Raw genomic sequence first — 20,983 nt, 5'->3', positions numbered from 1 at the left:
GTTTTCTTTATATAGGTTTTTTGTCTCTTTAGTTAAATTTATTCCTAGGTACTTTATTCTTTTAGTTGCAATTGTAAATGGGATTCGTTTCTTGATTTCCTCCTCCGCTTGTTCATTGCTAGTGTATAGAAATGCTACAGATTTTTGAATGTTGATCTTGTAACCTGCTACTTTGCTGTACTCATTTATTAGCTCTAGTAGTTTTGTTGTGGATTTTTCCGGGTTTTCGACGTATAGTATCATATCGTCTGCAAACAGTGATAGTTTTGCTTCTTCCTTTCCAATTTTGATGCCTTGTATTTCTTTTTCTTGTTTAATTGCTCTGGCTAGAACCTCCAACACAATGTTGAATAATAGTGGTGATAGTGGACATCCTTGTCTTGTTCCTGATCTTAGGGGGAAAGTTTTCAATTTTTCCCCATTGAGGATGATATTAGCTGTGGGTTTTTCATATATTCCCTCTATCATTTTAAGGAAGTTCCCTTGTATTCCTATCTTTTGAAGTGTTTTCAATAGGAAAAGATGTTGAATCTTGTCAAATGCCTTCTCTGCATCAATTGAGATGATCATGTGATTTTTCTGCTTTGATTTGTTGATATGGTGTATTACATTAATTGATTTTCTTATGTTGAACCATCCTTGCATACCTGGGATGAATCCTACTTGGTCAGGATGTATAATTCTTTTAATGTGTTGTTGGATACGATTTGCTAGAATTTTATTGAGGATTTTTGCATCTATATTCATTAGAGAGATTGGCCTGTAGTTTTCTTTTTTTTTGTAATATCTTTGCCTGGTTTTGGTATGAGGGTGATGTTGGCTTCATAGAATGAATTAGGTAGTTTTCCCTCCGCTTCGATTTTTTTGAAGAGTTTGAGGAGATTTGGTACTAATTCTTTCTGGAATGTTTGATAGAATTCACATGTGAAGCCGTCTGGTCCTGGACTTTTCCTTTTAGGAAGCTTTTGAATGACTAATTCAATTTCTTTACTTGTGATTGGTTTGTTGAGGTCATCTATGTCTTCTTGAGTCAAAGTTGGTTGTTCATGTCTTTCCAGGAACCCGTCCATTTCCTCTAAATTGTTGTATTTATTAGCGTAAAGTTGTTCATAGTATCCTGTTATTACCTCCTTTATTTCTGTGAGGTCAGTAGTTATGTCTCCTCTTCCATTTCTGATCTTATTTATTTGCATCTTCTCTCTTCTTCTTTTTGTCAATCTTGCTAAGGGCCTGTCAATCTTATTGATTTTCTCATAGAACCAACTTCTGGCCTTATTGATTTTCTCTATTGTTTTCATGTTTTCAATTTCATTTATTTCTGCTCTAATCTTTGTTATTTCTTTCCTTTTGCTTGCTTTGGGATTAGTTTGCTGTTCTTTCTCCAGTTCTTCCAAGTGGACAGTTAATTCCTGCATTTTTGCCTTTTCTTCTTTTCTGATATAGGCATTTAGGGCAATAAATTTCCCTCTTAGCACTGCCTTTGCTGCGTCCCATAAGTTTTGATATGTTGTGTTTTCATTTTCATTTGCCTCGAGGTATTTGCTAATTTCTCTAGCAATTTCTTCTTTGACCCACTCGTTGTTTAGGAGTGTGTTGTTGAGCCTCCACATATTTGTGAATTTTCTGGCACTCTGCCTATTATTGATTTCCAACTTCATTCCTTTATGATCCGAGAAAGTGTTGTGTATGATTTCAATCTTTTTAAATTTGTTAAGACTTGCTTTGTGACCCAGCATATGGTCTATCTTTGAGAATGATCCATGAGCACTTGAGAAAAAGGTGTATCCTGCTGTTGTGGGATGTAATGTCCTATAAATGTCTGTTAAGTCTAGCTCATTTATAGTAATATTCAAATTCTCTATTTCTTTATTGATCCTCTGTCTAGATGTTCTGTCCATTGATGAGAGTGGTGAATTGAAGTCTCCAACTATTATGGTATATGAGTCTATTTCCCTTTTCAGTGTTTGCAGTGTATTCCTCATGTATTTTGGGGCATTCTGGTTCAGTGAGTAAATATTTATGATTGTTATGTCTTCTTGTTTAATTGTTCCTTTTATTAGTATATAGTGTCCTTCTTTGTCTCTTTTAACTGTTTTACATTTGAAGTCTAATTTGTTGGATATTAGTATAGCCACTCCTGCTCTTTTCTGGTTGTTATTTGCATGAAATATCTTTTCCCAACCTTTCACTTTCAACCTATGTTTATCTTTGGGTCTAAGATGTGTTTCCAGTAGACAGCATATAGAAGGATCCTGTTTTTTAATCCATTCTGCCAATCTATGTCTTTTGATTGGGGAATTCAGTCCATTAACATTTAGTGTTATTACTGTTTGGATAATATTTTCCTCTACCATTTTGCCTTTTGTATTATATTTATCATATCTGATTTTCCTTCTTTCTACACTCTTCTCCATACCTCTCTCTTCTGTCTCTTTGGATCTGACTTTAGTGCTCCCTTTAGTATTTCTTGCAGAGCTGGTCTCTTGGTCACAAATTCTCTCAGTGACATTTTGTTTGAGAATGTTTTAATTTTTCCCTCATTTTTGAGGGATAATTTTGCTGGATATAGGAGTCTTGGTTGGCAGTTTTTCTCTTTTAGTAATTTAAATATATCATCCCACTGTCTTCTAGCTTCCATGGTTTCTGCTGAGAAATCTACACATAGTCTTATTGGGTTTCCCTTGTATGTGATGGATTGTTTTTCTCTTGCTGCTTTCAAGATCCTCTCTTTCTCTTTGACCTCTGACATTCTAACTAGTAAGTGTCTTGGAGAACGCCTATTTGGGTCTAATCTCTTTGGGGTGCGCTGCACTTCTTGGATCTGTAATTTTAGGTCTTTCATAAGAGTTGGGAAATTTTCAGTGATAATTTCTTCCATGAGTTTTTCTCCTCCTTTTCCCTTCTCTTCTCCTTCTGGGACACCCACAACACGTATATTTGTGCGGTTCATATTGTCCTTGAGTTCCCTGATACCCTGTTCAAATTTTTCCATTCTTTTCCCGATAGTTTCTGTTTCTTTTTGGAATTCAGATGTTCCATCCTCCAAATCGCTAATTCTATCTTCTGTCTCTTTAAATCTATCATTGTAGGTATCCATTGTTTTTTCCATCTTTTCTACTTTATCCTTCACTTCCATAAGTTCTGTGATTTGTTTTTTCAGTTTTTCTATTTCTTCTTTTTGTTCAGCCCATGTCTTCTTCATGTCCTCCCTCAATTTATCGATTTGATTTTTGAAGAGGTTTTCCATTTCTGTTCATATATTCAGCATTAGTTGTCTCAGCTCTTGTATCTCATTTGAACTATTGGTTTGTTCCTTTGACTGGGCCATATTCTCAATCTTCTGAGTGTGGACTGTTATCTTCTGCTGCTGGCATCTGGGCATTTAGTCAGATTTCCCTGGGTGTCGGACCCAACAAGGTTGTAAGATTTTTCTGTGAAATCTCTGGGTTCTGTTTTTCTTATCCTGCCCAGTAGGTGGCGCTCGTGGCACACGTATATCTCACGTGTTTGGAAGGGATCCCCCCGGTCACCGATCTCTGCGGCCTGGGATTTCTGATCCAATTCTCTCAGTTGGTTCGGGGGGCCAAGCGTGGTGGGGGCATCAGCCGCCGTGGCTTGAGGGGACCCTGTGGCTCCTTTATTAATTCCACTATTGGTGTTTGGTTGGACCCAGTCCCTGCCACTGTCGGAAATTCCCTCCTCTCCCTGGAGGGGTGTTAGTCGCCGGCCGCAGCGGGCCCAGGAAATTCGCCTCCGGACCAGGAACTTGCCCGTGGGGGAGGGGCGTTTGTCACCAGCTGCTGCGCCCTGGGGAATTCGCCACCGGACCAGAAAGTCGCCCGCGGGGGAGCGGCGTCGGTCACCGGCTGCCGCAACCTGGGGAATTCACCACCGGAGAAGGAAGCCGCCTGCGGGGGAGGGCCACCGCGGCTTGGGTAGCCCTCTGATCCGAGACTCATAGCCGGTCCAGGAAGCTGCCCGCAAAAGAGGGGCGCCGGCCACCGCAGCTTGGGAAACTTGCGTCTTTGAGACTCTCAGCCAGCCCGGGAAGGAGGGAGGGACGAGCTCCGGCCGCCACAGCTGCTGCTGCTCAGGAAATCACGCACCGCTCGGGGATCTCACCGCAGCCGAGTCTCGCAGTCAGACTAGCCAGTCCAGACTGGGGTACGCTGTGTGTCCATTCCCTGCCGTGGCCCCGGGAGCTGTTCTGCACTGTTTCTGTTCACCTAGTAGTTGCTCTGGAGGAGGAACTAAGACACACCTACCTTACTAAACCGCCATCTTGGCCCCGCCTCGCCAACACCCCTTTTTGATAAAAATACACAGAAAAGACAACAGCTTAACTCATGCTGGACACAGGGAGCAGTGAGCATGCATTGCCACAACCTGATCCCCTAGGAGAGAGTTTCTCCATTGCAACCCAATGGGTAGGTCTCTGGAAACATGGCTAAAGAACATGTTAATGAAGTGGCACTGAAGAGCCCATGGAGATTATTTCTGCTTTTATCCATTCAGAAATTTTTCAGATGTTGCTTAGTGCTGATTTGTCACAGAAAGTTGCAAAGGAGCTACCTGAAATTTATGTTGCAGGGCTAGTTGCACATAGCAATTTAGATGAAAGAGTTATTAAAGCTTTAAACAAATTCAATGAAGATGGTGCACTGGCAACTCTTCAACAGTTTAGACAGTGCTCTTTCTCAAGTTCAGAACAAAAGTGTTTTTTTTTTTCATATGGAGTGATGAAGACTTATAGGCAGAGAAGAAAATAGGGAACCAAAGTAATGGATTCTATAAAAGGACCAGATTAGGCCAAAATCAAGGCATTCTTGGACAGAACATGCTATACATTTGATGTGACCACTGGGACAGAGGAAATATGGGTGACCGCCTCCAGATTCTGTTTGTTCAGATCAGCATCCTTCTGTTTGCACTGAGATATTTGTAGGGAAGATAACAAGAGATCTATTTGAGGATGAATGTGTTCCTTTATTTGAGATATCTGGATCTATATGGGATCTTCATCTAATGATAGATCCACTCACTGGTCTCAAGAGAGGTTATTTGTTCATCACATAACCTTCAAATTTTCATTCTGGAAAACACATTGGTGTCTACATCTCTGTTGTTAATGATAGGGTTTTTGTGGGCTCTATTTTTAAGAGTAAAACCAAGGAATAGATTCTTGAAGAACTTAACAAAGTTCAGAGGGTCTTACAGATGTCAGTTTTTTTACCAGCAAGTGGATGACCAAAAACAAAACAAAACCTCACAGAAAACAGAGGCTTTTGTTTCTTTCCCTAGGGTAGATCACAAAACAGCTGCACAGGCAAGGCACAGATTAATGAGCAGTAAAGTCAAAGTCTGGGAAACTGTTGGAACTGTTGAGTGGGCTGTCCTGAATTTATGGCAAAGGTAAAAGTGCTGTTTGTATACAGCCTTGCAAGTAACAGAAGAGATTTTAGAAAAAAAACATTTAGTTAGTTTGGGAAACTGGAGCAAGTGATGAAACTAAAAGATTATGCTTTCATTCATTTTTATGAGTGAGATGGTGCTGTCAAGGCTATGGAAGAAAATAATGGTAAAGACTTGAAGAGAGAAAACATTGAAATTGTTTTTGCAAAGCCACCAGATCAGAAAAGGAAAGAAAGAAAAATCTCAGTGGTAAGCAGCAAAGAACCAAATGCATGATGATTACTATTATTATAGTCCACCTCACATCCCCCCTCCAACAAGAGGTCGAGGGTATGGAGGTAGAGGCAGTTATGGTTATCCTCCAATTTATTATGGATATGTAGATTATTATGGCTATGATTACCATAATTATTGTGTTGGACATGAGGATCGATACTGTGTTTACAAAGATTTTCAAGTTGGAGCTAGAGGAAAGGATGGTAGAGGAGCAAGGGGTGCTGCTTCATCCAAAAATCATGGAGCTGGTCACACAACCCCCACCCCCCACCTCCACTGGGGGAGAGCCAGCTATTCAGAGAGGAGATCCTGGATCAGCAGGACGTGTTCTTGGTGTGAGAAGAGGTACCTCATAACAAAGACACCCTGGGTAGGGAAAAGGGGTCAAGGTCAGTCCTGACCTGTTACAAAAAAAATTCACTTGCTATGTGGGATTATGCCAGAAGCTTGCAGGGGAGAAATGGTAAGGAAATAAAGCAAGCTTAAATATCTCAGCTGTGTAGGAACATATTCTATTGCAGATCTTCCTATGAAGACTGTGGACTCAAATATGGGACATTGAATTAATACTTGGACTTTCATATGAATTTCATTAACAGTTTTGTCTGCAGTTCAAATTATTAAAGTAAAGCTATTCTATTTTCCAAATGTGTTCTAACAGAAATGCTTTATAACTTTTAGCATGTCATCTCTTTTTTTTTAGTATTTTTATTGATACAGGTTCACACATATACAGTCCATACATGATGTACAATTAATGGCTCACAATATCATCATATAGTCATGTATTCATCACCATAATCATTTTTAGAACATTTTTAGCATGTTATCTTAATAAAGAATGAAGCACTTCACTATCAAAAATCTGCTCTAAGTAGATTTCTTGTTTGTTTGTTTGTTTTAATTAAGGATCCCAGCAGTGGTATTCTGAAATATTTTCTTGAGTTTGTACTTTAAAATTTTATTGTAGTGTTATAGATGAATCCCATTGTTGGTATCCTTAAATTTTCTGCTTACCAATGTTAACCATGATTGTCTATATCTTTTTTATAGTAATCAATTTGAATTGTGTTCAGATATGCAGTTTCAGGTGTAATTATCAAAGCTGGTTAGTCAGGATTCCAGATAGTCGTTCTTTTCAGAATCTTTTTTAAAGGATTGATTAACTACTTCAGTACTTAATTAGTTATGTATGTACATAGAAAATTTTTTTACATAGATTTCTATGTATCTGTACTGTACATAGAAAATTTTTGTAGATAAAAGCAAGGCTTGTTAAATATGATATGAAGGTAAGATTATAATACACCAAATGTAACATTCTTAGTTGCCTTTAGTTTCAGGGGCTTATAAGACTTTCTCATAACCATGATAACAGGCCTTGCTTTAATTATATTGTGTGGCTGAAAAAAGCAGTTTTGTTTCTTCAGATATTGTAGTTATTTAGATGTATAATAGTTTAGACAGATGTTCCTTTTATAAGATATCAGGTCTTTAAAAAAAAGTGCATCCGAACTTGTACTAAATACTGCAGTGTCCCTCTATAATAGTCAGAGTAAAACTCAAAATTCTACAGCAAAGTCTGACATTTGGATATTTTGAAGTTTTTCATAAATCGTAGAAATTAGTATATGGCTGTAGTTTTGCTTTTTAAGCAAAAGGTATGTTTCAATAGTGCATTTATTTCTGTTGACCATGGCAAAAATGTGAATCAGCTCTCCACTTCTTTTGCAGGTCATGATAACTTGTAGAGTACAGCAATTTCTACTATGTTTTTAATTTTCTAAAGCACCTTGATGACAGTGAGTGTTCAGTGGCAAAGCATCTTCTATTGTGTGTTAGTTAGATTCAGTTGTCAACTTGGCCAGGTGAGCATACCTATTTCTGTTGCTGCAGACACAAACCAATGGTACGTGAATCTCATCTATTGCTAATTACATCTGCAGTCGGCTAGGAGGCGTGTCTGCTGCAATGAGTGATGTTTGACTTAATTGGCTGGTGCTTAAATGAGAGAGCGTAATGTTGCACAGCCAAGCAGCTCGGCATTCCTCATCTCAGCACTAGCAGCTCAGCCCAGGCCTTTGGAGATGCAGAAAGAAGTCACCCCGGGGAAAGTTGTCAGAACCCAGGGGCCTGGAGAGAAGACCAGCAGAGACCATCCTGTGCCTTCCACGTAAGAAAGAACCTCAGTGGAAAGTTAGCTGCCTTTCCTCTGAAGAACCAACAAAATAAATCCCCTTTTATTAAAAGCCAGTCCGTCTCTGGTGTGTTGCATTCCGGCAGCTAGCAAACCAGAACATATTGAATCACTCTAAATTTTTTTGCCAAATCCTGACTTCATAGCTTAAAGAAAATTGAAATTATAGTTTAATTAAACTTCTTCCCTTCCCCAAAGGGATACTGCAGGTATATCACATACCCAATAGGCACCACAGATGAAGATCAGCGCTTATACTTAATTAAAATTTTATACATACCAGTTCCTCAGTAAATGCAAATTGAAAAAGAAAATTAGACAGGTCATATATTCAAAATGCTTATGGCAAATAATCATTTTGCATTCTGCAAATAAAATTGTTTCATACTGTTAAAAAATACTCATAAAATTAGGAATAAAAGGAAACTTCCTCAACACGATAAGGGGCATATATGGAAAACAACCACTGACATCATAATCAATGGTGAAAGGCCAAAAACTTTCCCTTTAAGAGCAAGAAAAATGGCATGGAGGCCCACTCTCACCACTGTTATTCAATAATGTAAAGCAATTAGTCAAGTAAAAGAAATGAAAGACATCAAAACTGGAAAGGAAGAAGTAAAACTATCCATATTTGCAGATGACATGATTCATATAGAAAATATTTTTAAAATCCACAATAAAGCCACTATACGTAATAAGCAAATTCAGCAAAGTGGGAGGGTAGAAACTCAACATGCAAAAATTAGTAATGTTTCATACATCTGAATGAACAATCTAAAGAGGAAAGCAAGAGAAAAATTCCATTTATAATAACAACTAAAGGAATAAAATATTTTGGAATAATTTTAAGCAAGGATATAAAGAACTTGTACACAGAAAACTATAAAACATTGCTGAAAGAAATTAAACCCAAATAAATGGAATAACATTTTGTGTACATAGATTGGAAGACTAAATATCACTAAGTTATCAAGTGTATCCAGATTCAATGCAATTCCAATACAAATTCCAACAGCCTTCTTTGCAGAAATGGTAAAGCTAATCAGTTATATGAAATTTATATGAAAAGGTAAGGGTTCCTAAATAGCCAAAACAACTTGAAAAAGAATGAAGTTGGAAGACCCACACATCCTGATGTTAAAACTTATTACGGAGCCACATAATCAAAACATTATGGTACTAGCACAAAGACAGACATATAGACCAATGGAATCAGATTGAGAATTCAGAAATAAACCCTGACGTCTTTGACAAACTGATTTTACTTATTTATTTTTATTAGAGAATTTGTGGGTTTACAGAAAAAACATGCATAAAATACATAATTCCCACATACCCCTATTTTTAACACTTGGCATTAGTATGGTCCATTTGTTACAATTCATGAAAGAACATTTTTATAATTCTCCTATCAACTCTAGTTCATTGTTTACAATAAGGTTCACAGTTTTGTACAGTCCTGTTTTATTTTATTCTAGTAACATCTATACAACCTAAAATTTCCCCTTTTAACCACCTTCACATACATAATCAGTGCTGTTAATGACATCACTGCCATCCATTATCAAAATTTCACAATGAAAACTGCACAATTTAACCAGTAATTCCCCATTCCCTTGCCCCCTCCCTGACCCCTTGTAATCTGTGTTCTAGTTTCTGGCCCTATGAGTTTGATTATTCTAATCATTTAATACCAGTGAGGTCAAGCAATATTTATTCTTTTGTGCCTGGCTTATTTCTCTCACATTATGTCTTCAAGCTTCATCCATGTTTTTGCATGAATCAGATCTTCATTGCTTTTTACAGCTGAGTAATATTCCATTGTGTGTATATATATTTTATTTATCCATTCATCAGTTGATAGATGTTTGGGTTGCTTCCACCTTTTGGCAATTGTGAATAAAGCTTCTATGAACATTGGTGTGCAAATGTCTGTTCAAGTCCCTACTTTCACATCTTTTGGGTTTGTATGTAGTTGAGGAATTGCTGGGGCATATGATAATTCTATACCTAATTTTCCAAGGAACTGTCAAACTGTCTGCCTCAGTAGCTGCACCATTTTACATTACCACCATCTATGAATGAGTGTTCCTATTTCTCCACATACTCTCCAACACTAGCAATTTTCTGTTTTTTTTTTAATGGTAGCATTGCCAATTTATTTTTGATAAAGTTTAGCCAATTCCATTCAATAGGGTAAGAATTGTCTCTCCAACAAATAGTGCTGGGAAAACTGGATATCCATATGCAAAAGCATGAAAGCAGACCCCTACCACACACACTATATAAAAAACTGATTCTAAATGTATCAAAGACCTAAATATAAGAACTAAAATTTTACATCTCTTAGAAGAAAATATAGGGAAACCTGTTCAGGTCCTTGTGCTAGACAAAGGTTTCTTAGACTTTATATCAAAAGCATGAATAACAAAAGAAAAAAATAGATAAATGAGATTTCATCAAAAGTAAAATGTTTTGTTCATCAGAGGACTTCATCAGGAAAGCAACAATACAACCTACAGAATGGGAGAGAAATTGGAAAACCATGTATCTAATGAGGTTTTAATATCCAGAATATATATAAAGAAATCCTGCAACTCAATATCAAAAAGCAAAGAACTGAATTTAAAAAGTTAAAAGACCTGAAAGTTCTTCAAAGAAGATTTACGAATGGCTAAAAAGCACATGGAAAGATGCTCAACATCATCAACCATTAAGGAAATGCAAATCAAAAGCTGAATGAGTTACCATTTCACACCCACTAGAATGGCTATTGTTATAAAGCTGGAAAATAACAAGTGTTGGAGAGGATGTAGAGCAATAGGAACTCTCATTCATTGTTGATGAGGATGTGAAAAGGTACAGCCACTTTGGAAAATAGTTTTAGATTTCTCTCTGAAAGTTAAATACAGAATTACCCCTGTGACCCTGCAATCTCAATTCCAGGAATATACCTCAAATTTGAAAGCAGGGACCAAATGGGTATTTGCACACTGGTGTTTATAGTGGCTTTATTCACAAACACCCAAAGATGGAAGCAACCCAAGTGTTCATCAATAGATAGATAAGCAAAATGTGGTATATACATATGGAATATTATTCTGCCTTAAAAAGAAACAAAGTTCTGATACATATGACACCTGGATGAATCTTGAAGACATCATATTGAGTGGAATAAGCCAGATACAAAAGGACAAATATTGTATGATCTCACCGATGTGAAATAATTTGAATAACCAAGCTCAAGGAGTCAGAAACTAGAATACAGGGTACCAGGGGCCAGAGTGGTGGTAGAGAATGGGGAGTTAGAGCTTATTTGGCACAGAGCTTCAGTTTGGAGTGATGAAAAATGCTTGCTAATGGATAGTAGCACAACATTCAGAATGTAATTCACACCACTGAAATATACATTTGAATGTGGCTAAAAGGGGAAATTTTTGGTTGTATATATGTTATGAGAATAACTTTTTTAAAGAAAAAGCATAGGAGTTACAATACAGTGAACCCTAATGTAAACTATGGACTACAGTTAATAATATAATTATAATCATACGTTTTTATAAATTGTAACAAACATACCACAGAATCCAAAGCATTAATCATAGGGAAAATTACGTGTCGGAGTATACTCTATTTTCAGCAGGATTTTTCTTTATACCTACAACTTTCCTAATGATTTTTAAAGACAAAATAAAGTAATAGCTTCTCATATTTGGGTTCAGTGTTTTCAACCTTCTCCATATCTCGTATAAATTTCTATTCTTCAGGGGTCCCTGCCTTAGTCTTACCTCTCAGAGATTAGGTCCAGTGGTGATGTGGCCCCTTTTGTAGAACACCATATGGAATTAGGTCTTTAACTATTGTTGAAGAAGTAGGAGGAGAAGAGAAAGAAAAGGGATAAGGGGGAGAAGAAGTTCTTAACATCTGTGGAAATGAGTTTGACACTCACATGTGGGTCTGTGAGGCTAGGTTAGAGTCTCTGAGTTCAGTTTGGTGGCTTTGGGTAGAATAGGGCTGCTATCCTGCCACTCTGACTCCACCACACCTGAACATGAGTTATACCCTGCTATGGGCCCCTTCTGTCAAAGGAAAACCTATAGCACCTTTCATCATTAAGTATGGATGTGAGGTTTTCCCAGAACAAAAGTAAGCACTAGAAGAATTAAGAAAAATTCACCATTGCATGAGTATTGGGAAGAAAACTTTAATTGCCTATATACTACATCTTGAGAGACCCAGAAATCTGCAAATACCCCATAATTCTGCGGAAATCCTACCATTTGTGGGTTATGTATTCTTTAAGGTATTCCTTCAAATTACATATTTACTTTGGAAAATAAACCCCATTAAGCCAGTTATCATTCACACTTTAAATCAAGTTAATGTAATGAGAATGTTTCCTCCCTCACAGATGGATGAGATCGAGTGTGGAGGAAATGGAAGATTGTCTGGAGCAAGAAGAGAAGGTTAATTTTGGAATGTAGGGAATTTCAGGAATGAAAAATCTGTCCCCAGGCCTTCTTTTAAAATGCCAAAACTCCTGGGAATGGACAACCAAAACAATTTCACACTGGTCTATCTGACCTGCCTTGCTCTTAGCAGGAGTATTAAGTGACTAGGGTAAATGTAGTGAGCTGGAGATGAGGGAATAAGAAAGAGAGGGTATTTTTGTGGCTGTTCTCCCCACCCAACCTACAACCTTCATGTTGTATATGTTTGATACAGGCTGCTGACTTGAAATAAAGGTATGATAGACATGGGTAAGCGAGGGGTCAACAGGGATGGTTCTGGACAAAATTGTTTGTCCCTAATGCCTCCCTTCCCTCAGTGACAATTGAAGCCTCAGCAGCAAAGCTCATAAGAGTCTTCAGAACTTTGTGTTGGACAAAGCCTTGGCACTCTTTAATGTAGCAGGGGCACACATAGATGGTTATTGCAATTGCAGCTGCAGCTGCAGCTCAGGGAAAAACCTCGTCATACTAAGGACCTAACAATGACTTTCAGATGCTATGGCAAACCAATATGAAAACAATTTATAGATGGAGGGGCCTTTCAGGAGATTCTAAAATCATATCACAAATGTAAGCACCAGCCTCTAATTTAGCTCTGTTTTTTTCTCCATCCTGTTCATTCTTCCTCCATATACACTAATCTATCTGCCCAACACACAGGGCTCCCTTCCATCATGACGCAATTTCTTAGTTCACATTTAATGGGTTCACAATTTGTTTCCAAGTTAAGGATTACAGTCCCATCCACTTTACATGTTCTCCCTGATATTTCTGAGGAGAAAAACCATCAATGCTAGAGGCAATGGGGGTGGGGAACAAGGGAGGAGAAGGCACTTGAGAGTAGGAAAGGAAACAGAAGCAGGGAAAAGGAAATAGCCAATTGTGTGCTAAGGAGCTATTGTGTGGTGTATTTCTCAGGGACTGGAGCCTAGCCAAACTTAAAATTTTTTAATGTTTCTCTCCCTCTCTAGGTTCACTCTGTGCCCCCCATATCTGTAACCTAGCTCACTGTTCCCCCCTTCCCCCTCTTGTCGTAAACCGCCCATTTCCATACCCCACCACAAAACAACAGGCCTTCCTGTTATTCTCTACACTTCCCTATCCCCGAAACATACCCTTCTGCCTAGCAACTGCCGCTAAGCTTGTGTGAGTGGCTGTCTCCCCCTGACGTGTGCGCCCAAGACTACACCCCTCCCCCGAGAGTACTTAAGCCCCACGCTTACCCCGCTCTGGGTCGTCCGAGCCCTGGGGTCTTCGGATCCCAGACGTCTCACTCCTCGGGTTCCCGGGTGGCCCATCCCGGTGTGTATCAATAAAGCGTTAACCTGAATCTGGCCTCAGTGAAGACTTTTCTCGCGACCGCCGGCTGGGGAAAGCGCTGGCTCCAGCTTACCCAGGTTAATTCCCTGCGAGCTCGCCCCCAAAACCACCCAGTGTACCAGTCCGCCGCCCGGCTGAGTTAATCCCCGGCACTATTGGTTCCAGGACTCATGCAAACAGGCACACACACAGAATTCAAAATAAGAAAACAAAACAAAACAAAACCATCTCTACTGCTTGGGCCACAAATATAATGGATCAAAGACAAGGAATGTAAGGCAGCGCTGGAAATGGAAGAGTCATGCTTAAAGTTGTCTTCATAGCCCAGTTTGAGATCTTGAAGTACAGAAAGCAGTCATCTACATTCACAGAGGAATGGCATCTGTCTCCTTCAAATGTACAAACTGCCAATATATACATAAAAATAGCTGCAAGCCAAGACTGCTGCACTCAAACAGACACACAGAAAGGTGTACCTCGCTAAACACTGAAATATACATCTATATACCCATAGAAGTACAGGGATACAAAGTCATATATAGATACCTAGAAAATATACACATGGAAGCCGAAACATGAATACAGAACTATACTTAAGACAGCTATGCAAATCGTAATAACTACCATTTATCAGGAATCTACTGTGTGCTCAGCACCTTACATACATTGGCTAATTAACCCTCACAAACACTTCTTTGAGAGGGATATCATTTATTTCATTTTTAAAATGGGCAACTAAAACTTAGCAAAGATGGTATATTGCTAAGAGTCATATAGCTTGTATGGTTGATAGCAGAGGAAGAGTTCAAAGCCAGTCTCCCAGAAAAACTGCAGCTCTCCAATACCTTTATGCTGCAGCCTTTCATGATATCTCAGAGACACCCATAAACAGATGCATACCAATTTACAGGTAGTTATGTTCCTTGGCTAAGAGAATTGTTAAATGTGATTAGCATAATTCAGGGTCTGTTGTCATTTTGGATTTTAGTCATTTGTTTGAACTAAACAGTCTGGAATTCCTTTGGGTCATTATTATCCATCAGTAAATTATAATGTGTTTAAATTACCTCAGGAGTATTTAAATTTAAACATTTGTGTTTTGGAGAAGTGCTGGCCAATATTTTAAAATAATAACACTATAATTAAAGCTTAAGATAAGCTTAGAATCTCATACAATTTAACAAAAGATTACCCTTTACAGGAGAATTAAAAACAAGATTCTAATTAATTCACATGTTAATTGTTCTTCCTTTTTGCAATCAGCATGGCAATTTCAAGCAAGATGTGACAGAGATAGCCACACAAAACCCCAGATGATACCCCTGCTGGACAGGCTGCCCAGGAAGCTGTCATATATTGCTGTGCTGTCTTGGGCAACTGTGGGGCAGCCCTGTGACATCAAACATAGGCCTAGAGTAAGCGCCTCTATTGTAAATCCACACCCTCCAATTTTGTATAGCTTCAACTACTTCCAGGAAAGGGAAACCAATCACCTGGTCTGCCCAAGACAGTCCAGTTTATTCCTGTTGCCTTGATTTAATTATTGAGTGCTCTAAAAAGTGCTGATATGGATGATAACTTACCTGGTGGCTCTAATTCAGATCATTCATGAGCCACAAATCTTTCTAGCAGGGAAGGAGATAGGATGGGGACACAGGATATCGACTTTCTGTGCCAAGATTCCTACTGGCATTGATGTTTGGGCCACAGAGTGGATTTCCTGTCAAGTTTCCCTAGTGTGTACAATAACTACAGTCCCAGTTACTAGGGTCTCTCTACCCACCCACCCCACCCCCAGCCCAGCACAACCATAATTATAGTGTTTCCATAGCATTACAGCTTTTTCTTTCTGTATGGTGCACACAAATTTCAGCACCTTTTAAAAATAGGCATTTGCTAAGGAATTGATGAGGGTAGAACCTTGAAAAAGTATTTCCTCAGTGCTTCACAATTTTATTTGGTCCAGAATTAGGAGATTGCAACCTGATATAAGAGATATACATTACAGAAGAAGGAAAAAATGGAGAAAATTCTCAACAAGGTATTCAGGGGAAGAAGTGTACTCTGTTCAGAAGATTGGAAACACTAAACAAAAACACATGGGGCACATCATGGGGAGCCACCCCTCCTGAACAAGCAAGGCTGGATGTTTTTCAAGTCTAACTTCTAAGGATTTTTCTCCTGAAGAGACTGAAAGGAGAACAATAGGGGGTCAAACTACAAAACATACAGCCAGCAAAAACAAATCTTTTTCATGGGATCTGTGGAAGACTGGTGAGAAACAGAAAACACCTTGGATCCCGACAATTCTTTCTTTTGAAAAGCTCATGATTCTTTCACATTTTTAAATCACATCTCTTGATATTTATATCATGTAGATATAAAGAAACATATGGAATTGCTCTAAGTCTCATAAGCCAGTGGCAGAGCCAGAATCAAAATTTACCTTTCTTGACTTCAACCCTATGAAAGCTTTTTAATTAAACTCTGTTGCCTATGGTAAGAACACTTTAGCATAGTGGCTAAACACAAGGATTCTTGAACTTGACTATCAGTGGTTATAGCTTGGCTCTGCTATTTAGCAGCTGTGTGACTTTAGGCAAGACACTTTGCCTGTCTGTGCTTCAATTTCTCCATCTATATAATGAGATAATAATAATAATAATAATAATACTTACCTCAGAGGATTCGTGGGAGGAATATATCAGATATTACATATAAAACCCTTAGAACAGAGCTTGGCACATAGAAAGCACTCAATAAATATTAGTTGTTATCTATAAAACAATTTTGAGTAAAAATGTGTGGGTCTTTTACTAAGCAATTTGTTGAATAGCCACACAGATTAATAAATCTAATAATTATCCATCAAAGGATCAATTCACATTTGGGGTGCCCAAAGGACAGGATCAGATTAACTGTTTATCAATCAATTTGGTAATGGGTTCAGTACTATAATAATATTTTAGGCAATTTTATTGAACTAATAGTCTCTGAGCAATTTAGACACTGAGAAAGGAGTTTCCATATTCATCTATTCATCAGGTATGCTGCAAATTCCTTTCTAAGGACTTGACTGGAAGGGGTATCCTTTCAGAATTTATTGGGATCCAGGAATGAAACCTACCATGAGCTAAATTATTGAAAGAAATCAAAACACATTGGGAGAAATATGATGAGGCTGATTTTTCCCTCCCAGGAACGGCAGTTCACACTCAATCCTAGTACTAAACCATGGTATGTTGTTTTAATCCAAAGTCCCTCCAGCCATAACATTAGCATCTTGAACCTAGCATCCTGAAATATTTTGATGCCAGCTGGAGGACCAAATATCTGCATTCTATAGCCAATGTCATTCTACCTGTCATAAGTGCCCCTCTCTGTACTAACTAAGGCAAAAGATGGGGCAGCCAACAACGTCGACAAGATAAGTTGTTCAGAAAAGTGTGCCTAATGTAGGGCATAATGTACATTTTGCAACATGCTAAACATTTTTTAACCTTTATTTAGGTTGATTGTGTTAGGGTGACATTAATCCCTAATATTCTTTAAGGTATGAGAGAACTGTTTCATTGGCACTGACTGCTTCCTCAATCAGCCTTCAAATTCTATAATTCAGTCTTCTGAACTTGGACCTGTTCTTGTGATTCTGACACTACACTTCATGCCAAATATCTTCATTTCACAGTCAACCAAGCTGTGGACGCTCCTCTCGGATTTGGCCAAGACAAAAGGAACAGTCTATAGAACTGTGTTTCTATAGAAAACACCTTTAGTTTCATCAAGGGTCTTGTTGGCAATCAACCAGAGTGGGAGTGTTTTCACCATAGAAATTGATAAATGCTACAAATCTAGGTTTCTTCTCACCCCTCTCCCATGGAGCCATTTCTTAAACATTTATGGGCACAGCCCTGGGCAGCATAAGCAACCATTGTGTCAGAAACAGCTGCCTTATATGGTGAGGTAAGGCTCTTGGCAAATGCTGAAAGCCTTTTACCAGCTAAAGAATCTGACTTGGTTAGGGCTGGACTGTTATGGTTCAATTTCTCTCTTTAGGCCTATTGCTATATGCTGTCCTGGCAACATATCCTCAGGAGACACTAATTACCCAGCCTCCTCACACATAGGAAGTCTCAGAATTGGAGAGAACTTTGAGGCCCAAGATGCTTGACACTGGGCCGAAGAGCAAATCCAAAAGAAGGTAAATGGGAGGAAACTGAATACAGTGAAGGGAGCAGGAACTAGCCAGCCTTGAAGTTTCTGATCATCATTTTGGTGAGCGAGATCAATTTCATTATCAAAAAAAGAAAGTGCACAAAGCAAGGAATCAATTTGAACTTTAATGACCAAAACAGAGAATTGGGTTAAAGCCAATTTATAGAACCAATGAAACAGATGGAGTTGAAACAATACAGGCACAGAACAAACAGGCTCTAGGCCACTTGTAAATCTAGGCAAATACAAAACACATGGTAAAATTTCTGAGCACGGGCCTTGTTCTTTCCCTCTCCCTCCCCCACACCCCTCCCTTAGAAGTGGTCAGTTGTATCCCATTAGTAGTGGAACAAGAGAAAGGTATCTATTGATACACTGCCTATGTTACATTCCAAATGGGAAGGCAAGGCCCCAGCATGTCCTCCCAGAATGAAATAAACATCCAATTCTGTCTCTGGCATACCCTAGAATCACCAAAACTGAATACTAGAAGAACACCATCTAGTTCAGTATCCTCCTTTAACAACATTGAAAACTGAAGTCCAAAGAAGTGAGTTACCCAGAAGTCTCAAAGCTATTCAGTGGCAGTTCTGAGCCAAAACCTCAGAACTAATACATTAGTATGAAGCACACATCAAGTGTTCCTTAAGGATTCCCTATTGTAAACCTCTCTGAAAAGATTGGCTACCTCCTTATTAAGATGGGGAGACCCTGATCTTTTAATTGTTCATGCTAGCTTTCCCCCTGTGGCCCAAAGTCTCCAGCTCTTCTTCCAAATCACAGACATATTTACAAATCTAATTCATATGCAGTCCAGAAATCTTGGCTTTTAAAAGTTATTGCGTTATTGACTTCCAGAGAAGATGGCGGCTTAGTAAGATGCGCGGGTCTTAGTTCCTCCTCCAGAAAAGTAACTAAAGAAACAGAAACAATACGAAACAGCTCCCAGAGTCATGACAGAGACCAAAAAGACAGTGTACCCCATTCTGGAACGGCTGAATGGGCAGGGAGAATCTGCTGCGGTGAGATACCCGAGGGGTGCACATTTTCCCGGCCGGGGTGGCTGGCGACTGGGGTCCCCTCCACGCACGTGGCTCCCCGGTCTGACTGGGAACATTGGATAGCGGGGCCCTCCTGTCACGCTTGGCATCTCGGGCCAGCTGGGCAATTTGGACTGGAACTCCCCCAAGCCGCGGCCATCGACCCCCGCCTCCATGCACGGTTTCCCAGGCCGACTGCCCCGCAGACAAATGACCGCCATGAGCGCCACCTACTGGGCAGGAAAAGAAAAACAGAGCCCAGAGATTCCACAGAAAAACCTTTCAACCAGCTGGGTCCCACACCCAGGGAAATCTGATCAAATGCCCAGACACCAGCAGAAAATAATGGATGACGCTCGGAAAATTGAAGATATGGCCCAGTCAAAGGAACAAATCAATAGTTCAAATGAGATACAGGAGCTGAGACAACTAATGCTGAATATACGAACAGAAATGGAAAAACTCTTCAAAAACCAAATCAATAAATTGAGGGAGGACATGAAGAAGACATGGGCTGAACAAAAAGAAGAAATAGAAAATCTGAAAAAACAAATCACAGAATTTGTGGGAGTGAAGGACAAAGAAGAAAAAATGGAAAAAACAATGGATACCTACAATGGTAGATCTAAAGAGACAGAAGCTACAATTAGTGAACTGGAGGATGGAACATCTGAATTCCAAAAAGAAACAGAAACTATAGGGAAAAGAATGGAAAAACTTGAGCAGGGGATCAGGGAACTGAATGACAATATGAAGCGCACAAATATACGTGTTGTGGGTGTCCCAGAAGGAGAAGAGAAGGGAAAAGGAGGAGAAAAACTAATGGAAGAAATTATCACTGAAAATTTTCCAACTCTTATGAAAGACCTAAAATTACAGATCCAAGAAGTGCAGCGCACCCCAAAGAGATTAGACCCAAATAGGCATTCTCCAAGACACTTACTAGTTAGAATGTCAGAGGTCAAAGAGAAAGAGAGGATCTTGAAAGCAGCAAGAGAAAAACAATCTGTCACATACAAGGGAAACCCAATAAGACTATGTGTAGATTTCTCAGCAGAAACCATGGAAGCTAGAAGACAGTGGGATGATATATTTAAATTACTAAAAGAGAAAAACTGCCAACCAAGACTCCTATATCCAGCAAAATTGTCCTTCAAAAATGAAGGCGAAATTAAAACATTTATAGACAAAAAGTCACTGAGAGAATTTGTGACCAAGAGACCAGCTCTGCAAGAAATACTAAAGGGAGCACTAGAGTCAGATATGAAAAGACAGAAGAGAGAGGTATGGAGTAAAGTGTAGAAAGAAGGAAAATCAGATATGATATATATAATACAAAAGCCAAAATGGTAGAGGAAAATATTATCCAAACAGTAATAACACTAAAAGTTAATGGACTGAATTTCCCAATCAAAAGACATAGACTGGCAGAATGGATTACGACCCAGCAATACCACTGCTAGGTATCTACTCAAAGGACTTAAGGGCAAAGACTCAGATGGACATTTGCACACCAGTGTTTATAGCAGCATTATCTACAATTGCAAAGAGATGGAAACAGTCAAAATGTCCATCAACAGACGAGTGGCTAAACAAACTGTGGCGTATACCTACAATAGAATATTATCCAGCTTTAAGACAGACTAAACTTATGAAGCATGTAATAACATGGATGAACCTAGAGAACATTATGCTGAGTGAGTCTAGCCCAAAACTAAAGGACAAATACTGTATGGTCCCACTGATGTGAACCGACATTTGAGAATCAGCTTGGAATATATCATTGGTAACAGAGACCAGCAGGAGTTAGAAACAGGGTAAGATAATGGGTAATTGGAGCTGAAGGGATACAGACTGTGCAACAGGACTAGATACAAAAACTCAAAAATGGACAGCACAATAATACCTAAGTGTAATGTAACTAGGTTGGAACACTGAATGAAGCTGCACCTGAAATATGGTTTTTTGTTTGTTTGTTTGTGTGTTTGTATCTTTTGTTTTTGTTTTTT

General features: G+C 38.9%; 1 pseudogene; it reads left to right on the top strand.

Moving 5' to 3' along the window:
* Positions 1 to 4,443: 4,443 nt before the first annotated feature.
* On the top strand, positions 4,444 to 6,088 carry LOC143671854 (heterogeneous nuclear ribonucleoprotein Q-like; annotated as a pseudogene).
* Positions 6,089 to 20,983: the final 14,895 nt, after the last annotated feature.

Source organism: Tamandua tetradactyla, chromosome X (assembly GCF_023851605.1).
Source record: "Tamandua tetradactyla isolate mTamTet1 chromosome X, mTamTet1.pri, whole genome shotgun sequence".
NCBI lineage: Eukaryota > Metazoa > Chordata > Mammalia > Pilosa > Myrmecophagidae > Tamandua > Tamandua tetradactyla.
The sequence above is the reverse complement of the archived record's forward strand: the minus strand, read 5'-3'. Positions and strand labels throughout refer to the sequence as shown.